Raw genomic sequence first — 18,513 nt, forward strand, 5'->3', positions numbered from 1 at the left:
CTCTTCGGATCTATTTCCTCTATGTGTTTAGCGACTGTCTCTCTCTCCTCTCTCGATCTATCTCCTCTCTATGTTTTTTTCTTTCCACTCCTAATTTATATGCTCGACTAAATCTCTCTCTCCTCTCCTGATCTCTCTCATATTCTTCTTCTTCTTCTTCGTATTCTCTTCTTTTCCTTCTTCCCCTATCGAATCTGTTCTTTTTCTCGATTTTTTCTTTGACTTCTATCATTTTTTCTTGATTTCTTTCTCATTTTCCTTGGTTTGCAGATTAGGCATGATTTTCTCTCGTTTTCCCTTTTCATTTTTATAGGTCAGAGCTACGCAAAGGGGAAGAAGATGAAGATCGGTACCGATCCCTCAACCTTGAACTGAAATCACAACTAAGTTCCCCCTATCTTTTGTATTTTCCCTTGTTTTGGGTTTGAGTTGACTTGGTTGGGTCAACCCACCTAGTTTGCTTTAGATTGGCTTAATGGGTCAACCCATTGACTCTCAATGGTTTGGGTTTGTATGAGCTCAAGTTGCCCTTTGGGTTTAGATTTTGGGCTTCGGCCCACTTTTGTGCTTTAGGCCATAGTTTGGGCTTAAGTACTCTAGGATGGGTCTTGTATAGGCCCAGGCTACCCTTTGGGTTCAAACCAAATTTTAGGCTTGAGGCCACTTTTGTGCTTTAGACCACAACTTAGGCTTAAGTGTTTTGGGTTTGGTCTTGCGAACTCTAGTTAGGTTGAATCATTTTAGGTTTAGCTAATTGAGCCAAGCCCAAGAAACTAAATTTTAGGGGAATAGGCTAGAGTCCAACTGGACTTATAGGCTTTGGGGTCTGGTTAAGGGAATTGGGCAGTGGACCTAGGTCCAAATTGGACTCGGGTCTTGGGCTTTAAATAACCTCTAGCTATTAGGTCATGGGTAAATACGTCAGACCCAGTCCCTAAGGGTCGAGTCGGATATGATCAATTGGGTCAGTCAACTAGTGAACCTAATTTATTCAATGGGTCAAGTTTAAGGGTTTGGATCCATGAATTGGGTCCAATTTTGATCTAGTCGAATCCCTATTACAGTTTACTTTCATGCAAATTAGACACAAGACAATTAAATTAAAGCTAAAACTTACCTCTGACCTTCAAACTCCTCCCCCTTTGATTTGGATTTTAAGGCCCTCTATTGGTTTGTTTGCTCTTTTGATGCTCTAAGAATTGTCTATATTGGGGCTGGCTTTTGTGTGTACAGGTTGCTCACTGTGAGTGTCCCGCTGTCTAAATGCTTTTCCAATCTGGCTCTATGGATTCTTCCTTGTGAATGCCTACCACACTCGTTCACACATAATTCACACATTGTTTGTATGTGTATCTCTCTCACTATGTCACTATCCTTTTTCTATATCAACCACACCCTAAATTTCTCATACAACACCTCCCGACTCTTTTTTTTTTTCTTTGATCTTTCTCCCGTCTGTCCCCTCCCTTTTGCAAGTCCCCCACCCCCCCTCTTTTACTTATAGGATTGGGTTTCGGCTAGAATGACAATCTCATAGATTTTGTTAATTAATTCGTGGAATCATTCAGATATCAATCTTGTAAATTGTTTCCCATTAATTCATATAATAATTTGGATATCAATCTCGCATTTTTTTTTTTCAATTAATTCATGGAATGAATCTTGCAGATGTTGCAGATTTTGCATATTTTTCCATTAATTCTCACAAATCATTCAAATTTTCTCCCTTTTATTGCCTCATTTCCCTTTGATTTTAAACACAGGTATCCAAGGAGATGTCGTGGGATATTCTCTTGTGCACAGTCATGCTTATTCGACCCCCTGTACTTTGTTTTTTTGTTACCCTGAGGTATCTCCCTATATTTGTATTTTCCTGTAAAATTCTAATGTATCTCCATGTATTTGAATTTCCCTATATGTATATTCAATTGTATTTGTATTCCCTTATATCTATATTTCAGTATATTGATGCAATAAATACGAGGACTTGATTTTTCAATAATTGTCTTAGGGTACCTGATTGCAAATGGATGATCAGAAGGGCTTAATTAAAGGAATTTAAAAGAAATGGACTCAATTAAAGGAATTAAAAAAAAACGAATTCAATTAAAGGGATTTAAAACAAACAGACTCAATTAAAGGAATATAAAACAAATGTACTCAGTTAAAGGAATATAAAGCAAAGGGACTCAATAAATGAAACCTAAAACAAAAGGACTAAAAAATATGCCTAGTTGAAATGCTACTTAATAGGGATCCAAAAATAAAATAAAAATGTTTTCCAACAAGGCCCTTAAAAATGTTACAAAAGTTGACCTCGTATTTCAAAAATACTACACTGGACTCCATGGGTTTATTTCATGAGATGAGAAAATAAATATAGGGATCCTAGTTGTCACGCCCTGAACCCGAAAATGGGACCAGGGGTGAAAATGTAATCTAACCTGTTCCTGTATCCAACAAAACATCCAAAGATATAGTACAAAGGATGAGGGTCCGACCTCGTGGGGTTCCAAGGGACCCTATACACATTCAAACACAATAGAATATACGCAGTGGAAAAAGGTCATTCTATACATACATGGTACCATACTAGAGTCTATACAAGAGCATAAACAAGGCTCTAACATACAACGTACATCTGGGTGCCCAACATATCTCAAAACAGCAACCCAAAAAACATAAGTCCTAGTACTTACCCAAGCGCTACGCGTAGTACACCGGCCATGCTCCCGACACAAGGATGCTAGTTACGGTTACTTGAAGGACCTATAAAATATGTACGTACAACAGGGGTGAGACACCTCTCAGTAAGGAGGAAGGCAAGTTATATCGATGTGTGGCACTTGAGTGTTATCATGACGCAATACATATACATTTAAATGCAGTTCCAGTACTAATTTCGCAACAGTGCACACACGCACACACACAAGATCAGCAATCCTAGTGTCATCACACCCTTTGGCCTGAAGCCGGCCCGCAACATACGGCGTTGGCCCATAGCCAACCCACGAAACACGGCGCCACCGGCACATGGCTAGTCTTTGACTCCCACGACATTGCACCGGCACTAAACTGGTGGATCCATACCCTTTGGTGATTAACCGATATAGGCTCACGCCCTCAGATATAGAGTTGAACACTCTTGCCTATAGGGCTAGCGATTTCATACACCCTCGGATATAGAGCTAGACACTCTTGCCTACATGGCCAGCGATTTCATATGCCCTCGGATATAGAGCTGGACACTTTCAGTACCTGGAACAAATTCGAAACCACATTCCTACTCACATTTCAATCAAACACAACATAAACATGCATGCTGATATAACCAAACAAACCACACCTATTTGGTAATCTAAAATCATGGTTTTCCAAACATATACAGTTTAAAACAAGTCAAGGCACAACCATCCGTATAACACAATATAAATCAACATATACATTCGATTTTCAACAAAACCAGAAATGCAGCCCATCACCCCCTTTTTCCCAAAACTATAATCATGAAAAACATAGTTTTCCCCATTAGATCCCCCCAAATGAGTAGCCAAAACACACACAAGACCGTGAACCACAATTCTACTGAGTCTAATTTTGAAAATAACCGACATAAACAGATTCCCCTTACCTTTCCCCCAAAAGACTAATTCCGAACTCTACGACTCCTAAACAGCGAATTGAGTTCTCAAAATCTACAAAACACAATACAGAAAATACTCATGACTCGGTCCTCTATCAAACTATAGGATCAGAAAAGAAAACCGAGCCTTACCTCGATTTTAAGCTGAAACCCAAAAATCTCCGAAACGGGATTCCGATCCGTAGGTTTTGTAGAGAGAATCCTTCCTTGATCCTCATCGTAACAACAGATTGTCGATTCCAGCGACGAACGATGAAGAAATCTAAAGAGATTGAGAGTAGAAAGAGTTTCTAGAGAGATTGAGAAAGAATATTTGATTTTTAGCTGAGAAGTAATGAAACTAGATATTTATAACACCCTTGACTCAACGGTTCTCGTCGACGAATTGCGTCCTCATCGACGAGACCTTATAGTCTTCTCATCGACGAACCCTGAATTTCATTGCACTTAATAATACCTCTCGGCTTCTCCTCGTCGATGAACACACCTGCTCCTCATCGACAAGAAATATGAGGCCTTCGTCGACGAAGCCTATGTGTTTACCTTTTCACCCCTCTTTTATTTAATTAAACCCATATTTCACGATTCGGGTTCTTACTGTCTCCCCTCCTTACAAAAATTTTATCCTCGAAATTTTCCATCTCTCATTCACAAACTCATACATACAATCAAACACTCATACATACACTCAATTCTAGAGAAAAAATGGCGACTACTATAGCGCAGCCCCATTGTAATATATATATACAATCATACCCTCACTTATGGCAGAGGAATATCGTGATTACAACATAAACTGTCTCAGGAGTTTACAATACACACTCCCGATGACTAACCACCTATCCCAACCCAAAGTAGGATAACGTACACGTACTCAAAACAACTGTGGATACTTCTGGCATATTTTTATTTCTAGTTCCCAAGAAGCTTCCTCAATCTCGTGGTTTCACCACAATACCTTCACTAATGGTATCTCTTTAGTGCGAAGCTTCTGAACTTTACTATCTAGAACCTGAACAGGTATCACCTCATACGCTAAATTATCCCCAATTTCCAACTCATCATAACTGATAACATGTGATGGATCCAGCACGTATCTCCTCAACATGGACATGTGAAACACATCGTGGACCCTCAAGAGTGCTGGGGGTAGTGCAATCCTATAGGCTATCAGACCTGCTCACTTATGAACCTCAAATGGTCTAATGTACCTCGAGCTTAACTTGCCCTTCCTCCCAAATCTCATCACCCTTTTCATTGAAGTGATATGCAAAAATACCTTACCCCCCACCTTGAACTCTAACTCACGGTGGCGAACATTTACGTAACTCCTCTATCAACTATGAGCTGATTTAATCCTCTACCAGATCAAACCCAGCTTCTCTGACGCCTATTACACAAGTTCAGGTCCTAACACCCAATGTTCACCAACCTCATCCCAACACAAAGGAGAACGACACCTTTGACCATACAAAACCTCAAACGGTGCCATCCCGATACTAGCTTGGAAGCTGTTATTATAAGCGAACTCCACTAGTGGCATAAACAATATCCAGCTACCACCAAAGTCTAACACACAGGCTCGCAACATATCTTCCAAGATCTATATCGTCCTCTCTAACTGTCCATCAGTCTAGGGGTGGAACGCTATACTAAAAGTAAGCTTTAACCTCAACGCTTCCTGCAAACTCGTCTAGAATCGAGAAGCAAACCTCGGGTCTCGATCTGACACAATGGACACCGGTACTCCATGCATTCTCACAATCTCCTGCACATACATATATGCTAGCCTACTCAAAGGATAGCTAACCTTCATCGGTATGAAATGAGTAGATTTCGTCAATCTGTCCACGATCACCCAAATAGCATTTTACCCGTGAAGTGCTGGCGGCAATATGGTCACAAAATCCATGGAAATATGCTCCTATTTTATCACCAGAATAGGCAAAGGCTGCAACGGCTTTACCGACCTCTGATGTTCAGCTTTCACGTACTGACACGTTAAATACTGCTCCACAAACTGAGCAATCTGCCTTTCCATACCACTCCACCAGAAGGTCTTACGCAAGTCACGATACATCTTTGTACTACCAGGATGAACCATATATAATGAACGATGCGCTTCCTCCAGAATCGTCCTTCTGATCTCAACACAACACACCTCCCTCCGAGACATTGAAATCCGTAGCCAATCCTTGCTGTTCCTTTTCCATAACCTCTGCCAACTCTGCATCACTAGCCTGCGCGGCCTTTATACACTCAAACAAAGTCGGCTTGATCACCAAACTAGCAAGGAAAGCTTGATGATCACCACACACCAACTCTATACCCGAGCTCTCCAAATCCTGTCTGATGTGATGCTGAGCTACAACTACAGATACAATCGTTGGTTCCAACTTCCGACTCAACGCTTCAGCCACCACATTAGCTCTCCCCAAGTGATAACTGATGGTTCAATCACAGTTTTTGATCAACTCAAGCCACCGCCTCTGCCTCATATTTAACTCCTTCTGCATGAAGAAATACCTGAGGCTTTTGTGGTTAGTAAAGATCTCACATTGCACACCATACAAGTAGTGTCGCCAGATCTTCAATGCATATACAACAACAGCTAACTCCAGATCATGCGTAGGGTAATTCTTATCATATTCGTTCAATTGCTGAGAAGCATACACTACTACCTTACCCTGCTGCATAAGCACACTGTTAGCCTTAGTGGCTACACCATCATTGTTTAATGTGTTTTGATGATATTAACCTATATGTTGTTCCTAGTGTTTTCCTATCTTTGCAGACCATGTTTAGTACAGGTACTCGTACATGAATTATTGGATCGAAGGCAAAGATCAGACTGAGTAGATGTCAAGAAGGAAAGATCAAATGGACACGTACTCGGAATGACCCAAGCACAACCAAAGAAAGCTTAATTGTAGAATTATTTGTAATAAGAGTTATGTGAGGTAGTATGTTTTGTAACTCTTGCGAGTGTGTTTCTTGCATGATTTCTGAGCAAGAGTTTAGCAAAGCACATGCATACTAGGACACATGAGTTTATAGGATTGCACTAAAGACATAAACACAAACTCACCTTTCATAGCTTTCTAAGTTAAAACAAGAGTTTGTCAAATGAATCCTAAAACTCAAATATGTTTTCAAAAGGGCAAGTTTTTAACATCCTAGTTTTAAAAACATTTTTATACTTAGTTCCGATTGTGTTAAAACAAGTTTAACGTCCTAAAGGTTCAAAGAAAGACGAGTATATTTACAAAAGGACATACTAAGCATAAAAGATATCAAAATGGGTTTTCAAACGTGTTTTATTAATTAAAATATCTTATATTCAAAAGGAAACTCATTTGGACAAGTTTTAATCTTCATTAGACTTAATATATTTCATATAATTTTGTCCAAGAATGATTTGAGTCATTGAAACACTTTTTGAGAAAGCAAAACAAAGTAATCATCACTGCCGTAGTGCAGTCTTGAGTCCTGAACACCTTATGGTATTTTGGGCATAACTTTTTCTATAAAAGTCCAAATGGGACGATCTTGGTGTCCCTGGAACGCTAAGACAAAATTCCACAACTTTCATTTTAGTGACTTTTCTGATTCAGGGACCTCGTCAACAAAATTTAGATTTCATCGACGAATTCTGGGTAGAAGCGCTCCAACGGGTGGAAAACGGCTAGTTTGCCAAATAAAATAGTTCTTCTTCCCCCCAATGGCTAGTTAATGGCTCCTAAGGTTCTTGGGATATAAATACAAGCTATTAGACTTGTATTAACATGGTTTTGAAGGTCTTTGATCATTGTTAGTAAAAAACATCATTTTATACAAAACCTAGCACATTGCATATTAGTTCTTCATTACATGTGCTCATTCTCTCTTACTCACTTATTGTGTTTGATTCAATTCTTGAGAGAATAGTGTGAGGTGTTGGCCTTACAAGGCTTAAAATCTTGTTGTCTTATTTTGATGATAACAAACAAGTGAAATTTAATGTAATTGTGTGAGTAATGATATTTCAAGGATTAAATATGATGGAAGCAAGGTCAAAGTGCTCACAAGGATCAAATGAAGCTTAAATGAGCCAAGACATGAATTACTTGTTGAAGAACATGAGGACATGAATAAGTTGTTGAAAGCCAAGGTATATTAAAGTCAAAAGATCCAAAGAAAGGCAAAGTAAGAAAGCTTAAAGAATATGGAAGTTTGAAGAAAAGATGGATTCAATCAAAGGACAAAGCATGAAGACTCAAGAACTTAGAATGTTAATATTTTAGAAGTCTCATGTAAGTGCTTTAATGTTTAAAATATCATTTGAAATATTTTGAAGCTCTTAGGTTAACTTCTTAGACCTAGATACTTTTTAAAATACCTGAATAATATTTTTATAAGGTCAAAAATTATTTTAAAAAGGTTAAAATCATTTTTGGAATAAAAAGCACCAAAAAGAGTTTTTTTCCAAATACTGTCAGTTTTTATATAGCCGCATTGAGGTGAATTTTTCTCTATCAAAAACTCATTATTTTAAATAGTGGTAAACATAAAAGTTGTAGGAATTTCTCTTAGATTTTGTTTGACACCAAGATCACCTAATTTAGAGTTATACAGAAAAAGTTATGGCCAAAACACTGAAATGGGGTCACTGCTATCAAACATTTAAAAATTGTTCAACGGGCAAATTTTTAAAATTCCAATGTTTTAAATTATAGCCGTTTGAACCTTAAATATTCTAATAAATAGGGAAATTCTTTAAGGAAACTTTTGCAAGTTTGAAATCTTATAAATACATGGTTTTGCAAAAAAATAAAAAACTAAGAATTGAAAAATCTGTTTTGAGAAGCTGAAAGTATTCTTGTTCTTCCTAAGTTCTCTTGCTCACTCATTGAGAACTCTAAAGTGTTGATTGTTCCTCCTTTGAATTCCTACTTCTAATCCTCTTCTAAGAAGGATATTGGTGAATTCTACAATTGAACTTCATTCTATTTCCTATTGATATTTTTCATTTAAGTATATAGTGCTGAAATTGTACTAACTTGCTCTTTGACAGAGTATACTTGTACGCAGATTTTATCTTATTTTTCTTGTAGTTCATTGACGTTCCAAGGTGTTTGGATCATTGGCTAAGTAAGGGGATATTGCTTAGAGAGGCAGACTCTAGCCTATGTAAGGAGTGACCGAACGAGGGAATATCGTTTGGAGAAGGCAGGCTCTAGCCTTAACCAAGGAGTGTTGTAGTCGGTTTTGTTCCACCCGTCAACGGAACAGGTTTAGTGAATCCTTTGGTGGTTTGCCAAAGGCAAGGACGTAGGCTGGGTATAAGCCAAACCTCGTAAAAATCTCCGTCTCACTCTCTCTTTCCCTATTCTTTAATTTCAGTTCATATACAACTGCGTGGATGATTTAAATATCTAAATTATACATACTATGCATATTTGGAAATCAAGTAAACTTAAAATCCAATTTTGATTTGGGTTGCGGAAACCGAAAGGGAGTACGTTAGTTACACCATATCTTGCGGAAACCATACGGGAGTACGTTACTTGGTTACCACCCCAAAGATAAATTTACCAAGAGTTTATTTGAATTCTAAATATTTGGAAAGAGTGATTGGATTTATTTATACAAGGCTTTACTTTAGTAAGCATAAATTATAATTCATAATCACAGGGCTTATATAAACAAATAAACTATCTCAAGATCTTATATTACCAAATTGCTGAATACTTTATATTTTGGTTTGGTTGTTTGTTGTTTAACTTGTACTTGGCAAATAAATTGATTGTTTGGTTTGAAGATTGTGTTTAATTGATTGGATAAAAGAACTAAGTTCTTGATTAATTAAGGAATTAAAAAATAAGTCAAGAATTGGTTAAAATAAATAAAAGAAGTTTAAGGTATTTTAAAAGGAATTAAAAGAAACTTTTAGAATCCAATTTACCCCCCCTCTTGGGAAGCTATTCCTAATTTCATGAGGTTTGAGTTGTGAATCATATTTGCTCATTGTAAGGAGCATTCTTTGTGATCTTCCATCTTCTTGTGAAAGGTTCTTTGCAAACCAAGTTGTAAGGTTCTTTGTGAGCGGTAGGGATTTGTTCCCAAGTTTGTAAGGCTTGCTCCGCTGTCGAAGGAGCGATTATAGTGGATTGTGGAATCCTTGGCTTGGTGTTAAGGCATGGATGTAGGCTTGGTGCCGAACCACATAAAAATACCGGTGTTATTCTTTCTCTCCCTTACACTCTTTATTTTATATCTTGTGCATGATTTATATTTATATTGCAATATAATTTCTTGTATCTTGCCAAGAGTTTTATTTTGTATAAAAATACGTATTCCTTGAAAAGATTCTATTCACCCCCCTCTAGACTATATACTCCCGAGTTAGGACTTCCAACAATTGGTATCAGAGCGAGGCGCTTATATTTTCGGAGTAAAATCCAGAACATAAAAGATCAAATAGAGTATTCGGTGAGCACCTCTTCATATGGACGATCCATTTATCAACCACCAATGTTCAACGGTTCAAACTACCATGCGTGGAAAAATCAAATGTCCGTATTCATTCAAGCATATGACTTGAATTTGTGGGAGATCATCTCCAAAGGAGACTTCTTAATCAAAAAGAAAAATGAGGATATTCCGAAGACTTTATTCGAATAATCACCAATGAAAAAAAGTTAGTTGGGCTAAATTTTAAAGCAAAGCATATTATTTTTTGTGGTTTAAATGATGATGTACATAGTTTTATTTGTGAATGTCAAACCGCAAAAGAAATGTGGGATGTACTTGAAAACATCTATGGAAACACATCACAAAATGAACAATCAAAAATATGCATGCTAGTTAGAGAATATGAAATATTTAAATTGAATGATGGTGAAGAAATTTCTTCCATGCTCACTCAGTTCACACGCCTCATAAACAACTTGAAAGCATTTGGTAGAATTTATTCATTAGAAGATTATATTCAAAAAATTCTCCAATTTTTACCTAAGTCATCTATGACCATTGAAGAAGTAAGAAATCTAGAAAAACCTAAGATAGAAAATGGTTTTGTCTTAGAATCATCTTGTACTAATCAACAAGAAATAATTGAAGATAATGATATTGCATTCTTCACAAGTGAAGTTAAGAAACTTTTAAGTAAAAGAATACAACAAAAAGAAAAAAAAGAGTCATGCATGAGATGATAAATTGCCTCTTAAATCAAAATGAAGAAAATTTTCTAAATGGGGATCATAATGGCATAAATGGTGCTACTTGGGATCAAATCGATGGATTAGCCACCGATGATGAAAATGAGAAAGAAGCACTTCCTTGCTTCATGGCAAACGAACAAGAAGATGAAGTAAGTTCGGATGAGAAGGATTATGCACCTTCATATGATGAAATTGTGAATAGTTGTGTTAAATTGTTTGATGAATTACTTTTAGTAAAAAGGAAGAACAAAAATGTTGAGAAAAAGCTTGCTTTGTCAAAACAAATGGAATTTTCTTTGAAAGAAGAAAATATATCCCTTAAAAGGATAAATGAAGAGTTTGTTTTAAATTCTCAAAAAGAGCATAAAACTTTGAAAGAAAAGATAGAAAATTTGGAAAGAAAATTGTCAAAATCCAAAGGCAAGGAACCTTGTCTTTTTTTTATCTTGAAAGAAGAAAATTGCTCTTTAAAAAGGGAAAATGAGGAGCTTATTGAAAAAGCTCAAAAAGACCATGAAACTCTTCAAGGGGAAGTAAGAATTTTGAAAAAAAAAATTGAAAATATTTTGAAAGAAAATACTCTCTTGAAAAACAAAGTTGCAAATCATGGTAAAATCATAAGAGGAAAAGAAAACACAAATAAATCTTTGAAAGTTAAGAAAAATAATGTTTCTAAAAAGAATTCAAAATCCTCTTATAAATCACAAGGTTATGCCTCAACAAGCAAAAATAATGCAAATAAGTTAAGGCCCTCACATGAAAAGAAGATTTGTCTATATTGTGAAAGAAATGATCATGTTAGATATTTTTGCCCATTTAGAGGAGCTAGAGGCAAAGAAAGAAAAATGGAATGGGTTGTGAAGAAAAATCCATTGGGACCCAAGGAGCAATGTGTACCAAAAGAAAACACATGAGCTCTTTGAATTGTTTCCTTAGGACCTAGGATTAGGAATTAGGTTTAGGTAGATTTAAACCCCACCTAGGTAAAAGTATTTAATAAGCTCAAAGTGAAAAATCCAAAATTTTGAATTGTTTAAATTACTTTGTTGGAAACTTTTGAAAAACATGTCAATATTGATGAGTTCAAATTATAAAACCAATGTGATGCCTTAATTGTATATGTCATTATCAATTGGTTCCTTGTTGAAAATGTTGGCTATTATTTATGGGATAAATAGCATGTGCTCCGAGTTTATTAAATGAAAATACCTTATTTTTCTCATATAAGTTACTAAGGTTTTGAATTTAAGTTCAAAGGCATGCTATGATAGGTAAATCCATCTTTTATGGAAAAGAGATGTATTTCTTAGTCACATAATTCGTTTTGATGATATATGCTCTTCTTTGAATATATAGTAGAATATCTAAACATAGCATTCATGAATTGAGTTTTAGTAAAAATAATCATGACAACAAGTGACATTCTAAAATGAAGCATTTATTTGTGATATCATATGTTTGAGGAATACCTTCCTATTAGTGGCAAATTAGGAGAACATGTCTCCTATTTTCTAAGAGCATTATCAAATAAAGTCAAGTTAATTGGAAATGTATATTTTCCTCCTTCTACTTTATCTCATTCCATGATTCATGATTTACATCTTGTGTTAAATTCATTTACAAATCATGGGTTATATTTGCATGCTATCTTATGAGATATCTTAAAAGAAATTTTTTTTACTCATAAGATTCTTGTTAGGCTATAAGGGGTAATAATGCTTTAAATGCGTAAATAGTGTTTTGTGATTAAAATTTTAAATTTTAGTATACATTATTATTATACTAAGAATCTTAGGAAAATCAAGCCAATATGAGAACTTTAGTCAAACATCCAATCAATTTCGCTTAATATATATATATATATATATATATATATATATATATATATCATTATGATTGGTTATTATATGATAGTATTGGTTATTGCATACTTAAGTAAACCCCCTAAATGGACAAAGGATCTTAACTAGTTAAATAATTTTTTAAATGCTATATACATATGTTTTTGTATGAATATCTTAAAATATAGCATATTTTGTCCATCATACAAAATTGAGCTTTTGCGAATTAATTATAGACTTTGCACATATAGCCCTAAACTGATCTTGAAGCTTAAATGATTAATATATTCAAAAGATCATAAAAATTTTGTGTTTGGGCTGTACAATTGAGGGGAATAAGCACATTTAAAGTTCATCCAATGAATACTTCAATGTATTGTGCTTATTTTGGAAATATCTTTTTTTCTTATATATATATTGGATGCTTCATGTGAACTGAACGCTTACTATCCATAACTTTCTAAATGTTATATTATTTGATGAATAGTTTATATTGATTGAATATACTGAACTGCATGTTTGATTTGAACGTCATCTACTTGGCCGATGCAGATTTGTGCATTGCATGGTGGTAGTTGATTAGGGTCTGGCATGTTGAATTCATTGATCTATTTTAGACATACATGCTAGCTAGTCAACTGAAATTATGAAGTTATAAGACTTATTTTTAAATTCTAAATACTTTTAAAAGTCTTATGCAGTATCAGTATGGTGACCAAGTTGAACTTAGTGTTTTAACCTTAAAAGGTCACTTAGACTGGTTCATGCACATTGTCATTAATGAATATTTATAAATGATGCATGATAAAAATATCATTTGCATGAAGATTTATTGGTAATTATAAGTCTTTGCATGTTAAATGATCATGGCTTGAAATCCATTGCATGTGGGTTGAACTTTATGAATTTTTTATAATGCATGCTGAATAATTGAATAGGTAGTGGTGTATGTTGAATCCTAAACATTGTATGCTATATTGAAAAACATGCAAAATTTTCAATAATCCTTTGAATTTTCCTAAAATGCTCAAAATTATACACATGCTCTTTACCAAGTTGTTTGGACCTATTTACCATGCATAAATTATAAGCATGAATATTTTGTGCTTATTTTGAAAATGTCCATTCTTGAATGATCATTGAATGATTGATATACAAAAAATGGTTTAACTTTTGAATCATCATTCATGAGTTTGGAAGGAAGCCAATCTAGGCTTTTTTTAATATTATGGTTTAGCACCCAAAATTTTAGTATATGTGTTTAGCACACACTCACCTCACCACCATGGAATCTTAGATTAAGGGGGAGAAATCATTTTTAGGTAAAATAAATTGTACCTCTCTCTTTTTTATGATGATCAAAGGGGGAGAAGATATTTTGGTGTCCTTTTTGTCTCTCTGTTAAGAGAATGTTGTGTGGTGTTATGTGTGGAGAAGAAGTGAAATGTAAGTAAAATGCATGTGGGGTATGCATGTGGTAATTCAAAGATAATATAAAAGTTCTAATTGCTTACTTGTTTCATCTTACCTGAACTTTCGATTTTATGGAATGCATGTTCAAAGATCTAATAGATATGAAAAATATAGTTAAATATTTTTACACCTTATATGCATAAAGTAAGGGGGAGCATATTTTAGTACCATTCTATAATATGCATAAATTAAGGGGGAGCTTTAAATTTCACCTTATAGGAGAACACCAATAGTTTGCCATCATCAAAAAGGAGGAGAATGTTAGCCTTAGAGGTTATGTGAGCTTATTTGCATTGTTTTGATGATAACAAACCATTAGTGGTTCTAGGTAAGCTTATCTTTGCATATCAAGCCATGATTAGTATAAATATAAATGTAAAGATTAAGTATATTAGTAATAGGTTAGACATCATCAAAAAGGGGGAGAATGTTAGCCTTAGTGGCTACACCATCATTGTTTAATGTGTTTTGATGATATTAACCTATATATTGTTCCTAGTGTTTTCCTATCTTTGCAGATCATGTTTAGTACAGGTACTCGTACATGAATTATTGGATCGAAGGCAAAGATCGGACCGAGTAGACATCAAGAAGGAAAGATCAAATGGACACGTACTTGGAATGATCCAAGCACAACTAAAGAAAGCTTAATTGTAGAATTATTTGTAATAAGAGTTGTGTGAGGTAGTATGTTTTGTAACTCTTGCGAGTGTGTTTCTTGCATGATTTCTAAGCAAGAGTTTAGCAAAGCACATGCATACTAGGACACATGAGTTTATAGGATTGCACTAAAGACAAAAACACAAACTCACCTTTCATAACTTTCTAAGTTAAAACAAGAGTTTGTCAAATGAATCCTAAAACTCAAATATGTTTTCAAAGGGGCAAGTTTTTAACATCTTAGTTTTAAGAACATTTTTATACTTAGTCCCGATTGTGTTAAAACAAGTTTAATGTCCTAAAGGTTCAAAGAAAGTTGAGTATATTACAAAAGGACATACTAAGCATAAAAGATATCAAAATGGGTTTTCAAACGTGTTTTATTAATTAAAATATCTTATATTCAAAAGGAAACTCATTTGGACAAGTTTTAATCTTCATTAGACTTAATATATTTCATATAATTTTGTCCAAGAATGATTTGAGTCATTGAAACACTTGTATTAACATGGTTTTGAAGGTCTTTGATCATTTTTAGTAAAAAACATCATTTTATACAAAACCTAACACATTGCATATTAGTTCTTCATTACATGTGCTCATTCTCTCTTGCTCACTTATTGTGTTTGATTCAATTCTTAAGGGAATAGTGTGAGGTTTGAGTTGTGAATCATATTTGCTCATTGTAAGGAGCATTCTTTGTAATCTTCCATCTTCTTGTGAAAGGTTCTTTGTGAACCAAGTTGTAAGGTTCTTTGTGAACCGAATCGGTAAAGGCTCTTTGTGAGCGGTAGGGATTTGTTCCCAAGTTTGTAAGGCTTGCTCCGCTGTCGAAGGAGCGATTATAGTGGATTGTGGAATCCTTGGCTTGGTACTAAGGCATGGACTGACTCACTCGAAAAATTAGCAGCTTGAAAGCTATCCCAAGTATAGGAGTTCTGTCGTGTAATATTAAGCCCAAGGGCTAAATCGTCTCCTCAGGGAATGCGTTTAATCTCAGATTTAACGTTCTTCCAATCAAAATTAAATTGCACTGAACTCGGTTCAGATTCGGAGTTTTTCAGAGTTGTTCAATTTTACTTTTGAAGAATTAAATGGCACGTAATTTAAAAACCCTAAAACTAACATTCACTAAATTAAAAAAAACAAGTACGAAAATCCTAGTCTACTTAAGGAAATATCTAAACATGCATTATTAAAGATGGCAACTACAAATAAGGAATTAAAACATGCAATGGAAACTCAATCAATTTCAAGCACACACTAAAAATCGGAGCTTTAACAATTCGAGAACTTAAACCAAAATTTAGTACTTTAAACGCTTAAACAATATTAAGACAATATGAAAACACGAACTTTAACAAGAAGGAACCTAACTAAATCGAGCTTCAACAAAAAGACTAGATTTTTGGAAAAACTTCAAAACAAGAACACTTTTTTTCTTTTCTTTTTTTTTATATTTTATAATTTTTTTCTTTTTCTTTTTCTTTATTATTATTTTTCAAGAAATAAAACGAAATTTAAATTGAAAGAACGATAAAAAGCCACTAATTTAAATATAATAATAACTTGAATTAAAAACAAGATAAGTAAATTAAAAGAGAATTAAACTTCAAAAAAAAATTAAAACCACTTGAACAAATATTCAAATAAACTCTTCAAGAATTTAATAAATAACTAAATAAAAAAAACAAAACATTCAGTTGCAATTGGAATTAAACGAAAGAAAAGAAAAGAAGAAAGAGGAGAGAGAGAGAGCCATGGCAAGCTGTGACGAGCAGCTGGCCGAGAAGCTTCTGTGATGGTGGCCTCGGGTTGGTGGTCTGCTGTTGAAGAAGAGGAGCTGAAGTGGAGTTGCTGGCCGAGGGTGGAGCTGGTCTGAGATGGAGCTCCAACTGGTGTGGAATTGCAGTAACTGGTCGGGGCTACTGTGCTTCGACTGGAACAGAGGAACTCCATGGCTGCTGTGGTGCTCGGATTGTAAGGCAGCAGCTGCTCTGGTTGGAGTTTGCTGGATGTTGCTATATGCTGTGGCCGAGGGTGGAGCTGGAGGCTTGGGTACTGCTGTTGAACGGAGTTGAAAACAGAGAGGGGGAGTACAGGGATGAATAAGATAGAGAGACTGGAGAACAGAGCAGAAAAAAAATAACCGGAGAAAGGGAATAGAAAGGCTAAAGAAAAGAAAAAGAAAGAAGAAGGAGAGGAGAGGAGAAGAAGAAGAAGAAGAAGTGCTAAGGGAAAAATAGGGAAGAGAAGAGGATGATCCCCAAGGAGCTGCGCTGGAGGAGTTTAAAAAGAAAAGAAAGAAGCCCTACCTATATAGCACTGACCCGACCCGGCCATGCATGGCTGGGTCACATCAAATATTCATTCAAATATATTTTTTTATTTTCTCATTTTATTTGTTCTCTATTCATCGCAAATATGACTCTTCTGAAGCCCGTTTCTTACAAAACTCAAAACATAAAAGTTGTAGATAATCCTTTCCTCTTTCTCTAGAAATTTGAATTGTCTCAATCGGAGCTTGGACGGAAAAGTAATGCATGAAATATGAACAGGTGTCGGTTTTGGTTCCCGGGAATTTTCCTGCAACAAAAAAAAATACCAAAACTTCATAAATAGTGCAATAAAGTTCAATAATGATGATTTTGACACTTTATTAAAATATTGGACAATTTTGGACATTTAATTAAAAATATAAACCATAAAGCCCGGATAACAATGCCCAATTACGCAGTTTTGACGCGTAATCACACCCCCCAACTAACGTTTTGCTAGTCTCTAGCAAATGACGTGAATGAATCTCAGGGTGGTGTCTACAACTACATACTCCGGTGATCATGAAATCAATGTACATGCGACATAATTATACCACTTCACATACGAGAACATAACTGAATTTCACACAAGCTTGCTCATATTCAATGCACACGACTCCAAAGCACGTCACTCATGCAAGTTTCATCGTTTATATGTGATTTGAGAGCAGTATACTCACATAAAGTTAATCAGTGGCACATTCAGAGTTAATGCAATCATATAAGTTCGAGTATAAACAGGTAAACTCTCGAGGTGTTGTGATGTGTGTGACTTAGTACACCTAGGACGCCAGTGGACACCTACAGAACGGTCACTTTGACTTGGCCTAACTGGTATACCCTAAAAAACACTCAAAGAAAATGGGTTCACTCCTCATATGTGAGGAGGAGTGTCGCGATCAAACATCCCACATATTAAAAGGAACAATGCTAAGTATATGGAGTGGACTAGTCTGGAAAGGATCTAACCTATCTATGAGGTGTCGGGTCCTTCACCCTAGCATCTTCTCACCTACTCGTCATATCCAACTGAGACCACCCTAGATCAACTCATTCACAAACTTGTCGTGAATACATCTGAGGCATTAACCGGTTGAAGCATCTTCATACGTGGAAAATATGTGTCGTCCTTGACTTTTTGTGATATGTATTTGGGTCGGCATTGACATTCATTTCATGCGCATGTGTATTGCTTATTATTCCTTCTTTTGCTCATTCTTCATTTTCTGTCTTTTCTTGATCAATTAGGACAATCATAACACTTCTTTTGTAATCTTCATACCATCAATGGGAATTGAGCTCGAATAGTGGTCTATGAACTAAGTCTATCTCTAGGGGTGGCTTAACCTTCACATCTTGAGCAGGCTACAAGACCT

This window comes from Malania oleifera, chromosome 9, assembly GCF_029873635.1.
Source record: "Malania oleifera isolate guangnan ecotype guangnan chromosome 9, ASM2987363v1, whole genome shotgun sequence".
NCBI lineage: Eukaryota > Viridiplantae > Streptophyta > Magnoliopsida > Santalales > Ximeniaceae > Malania > Malania oleifera.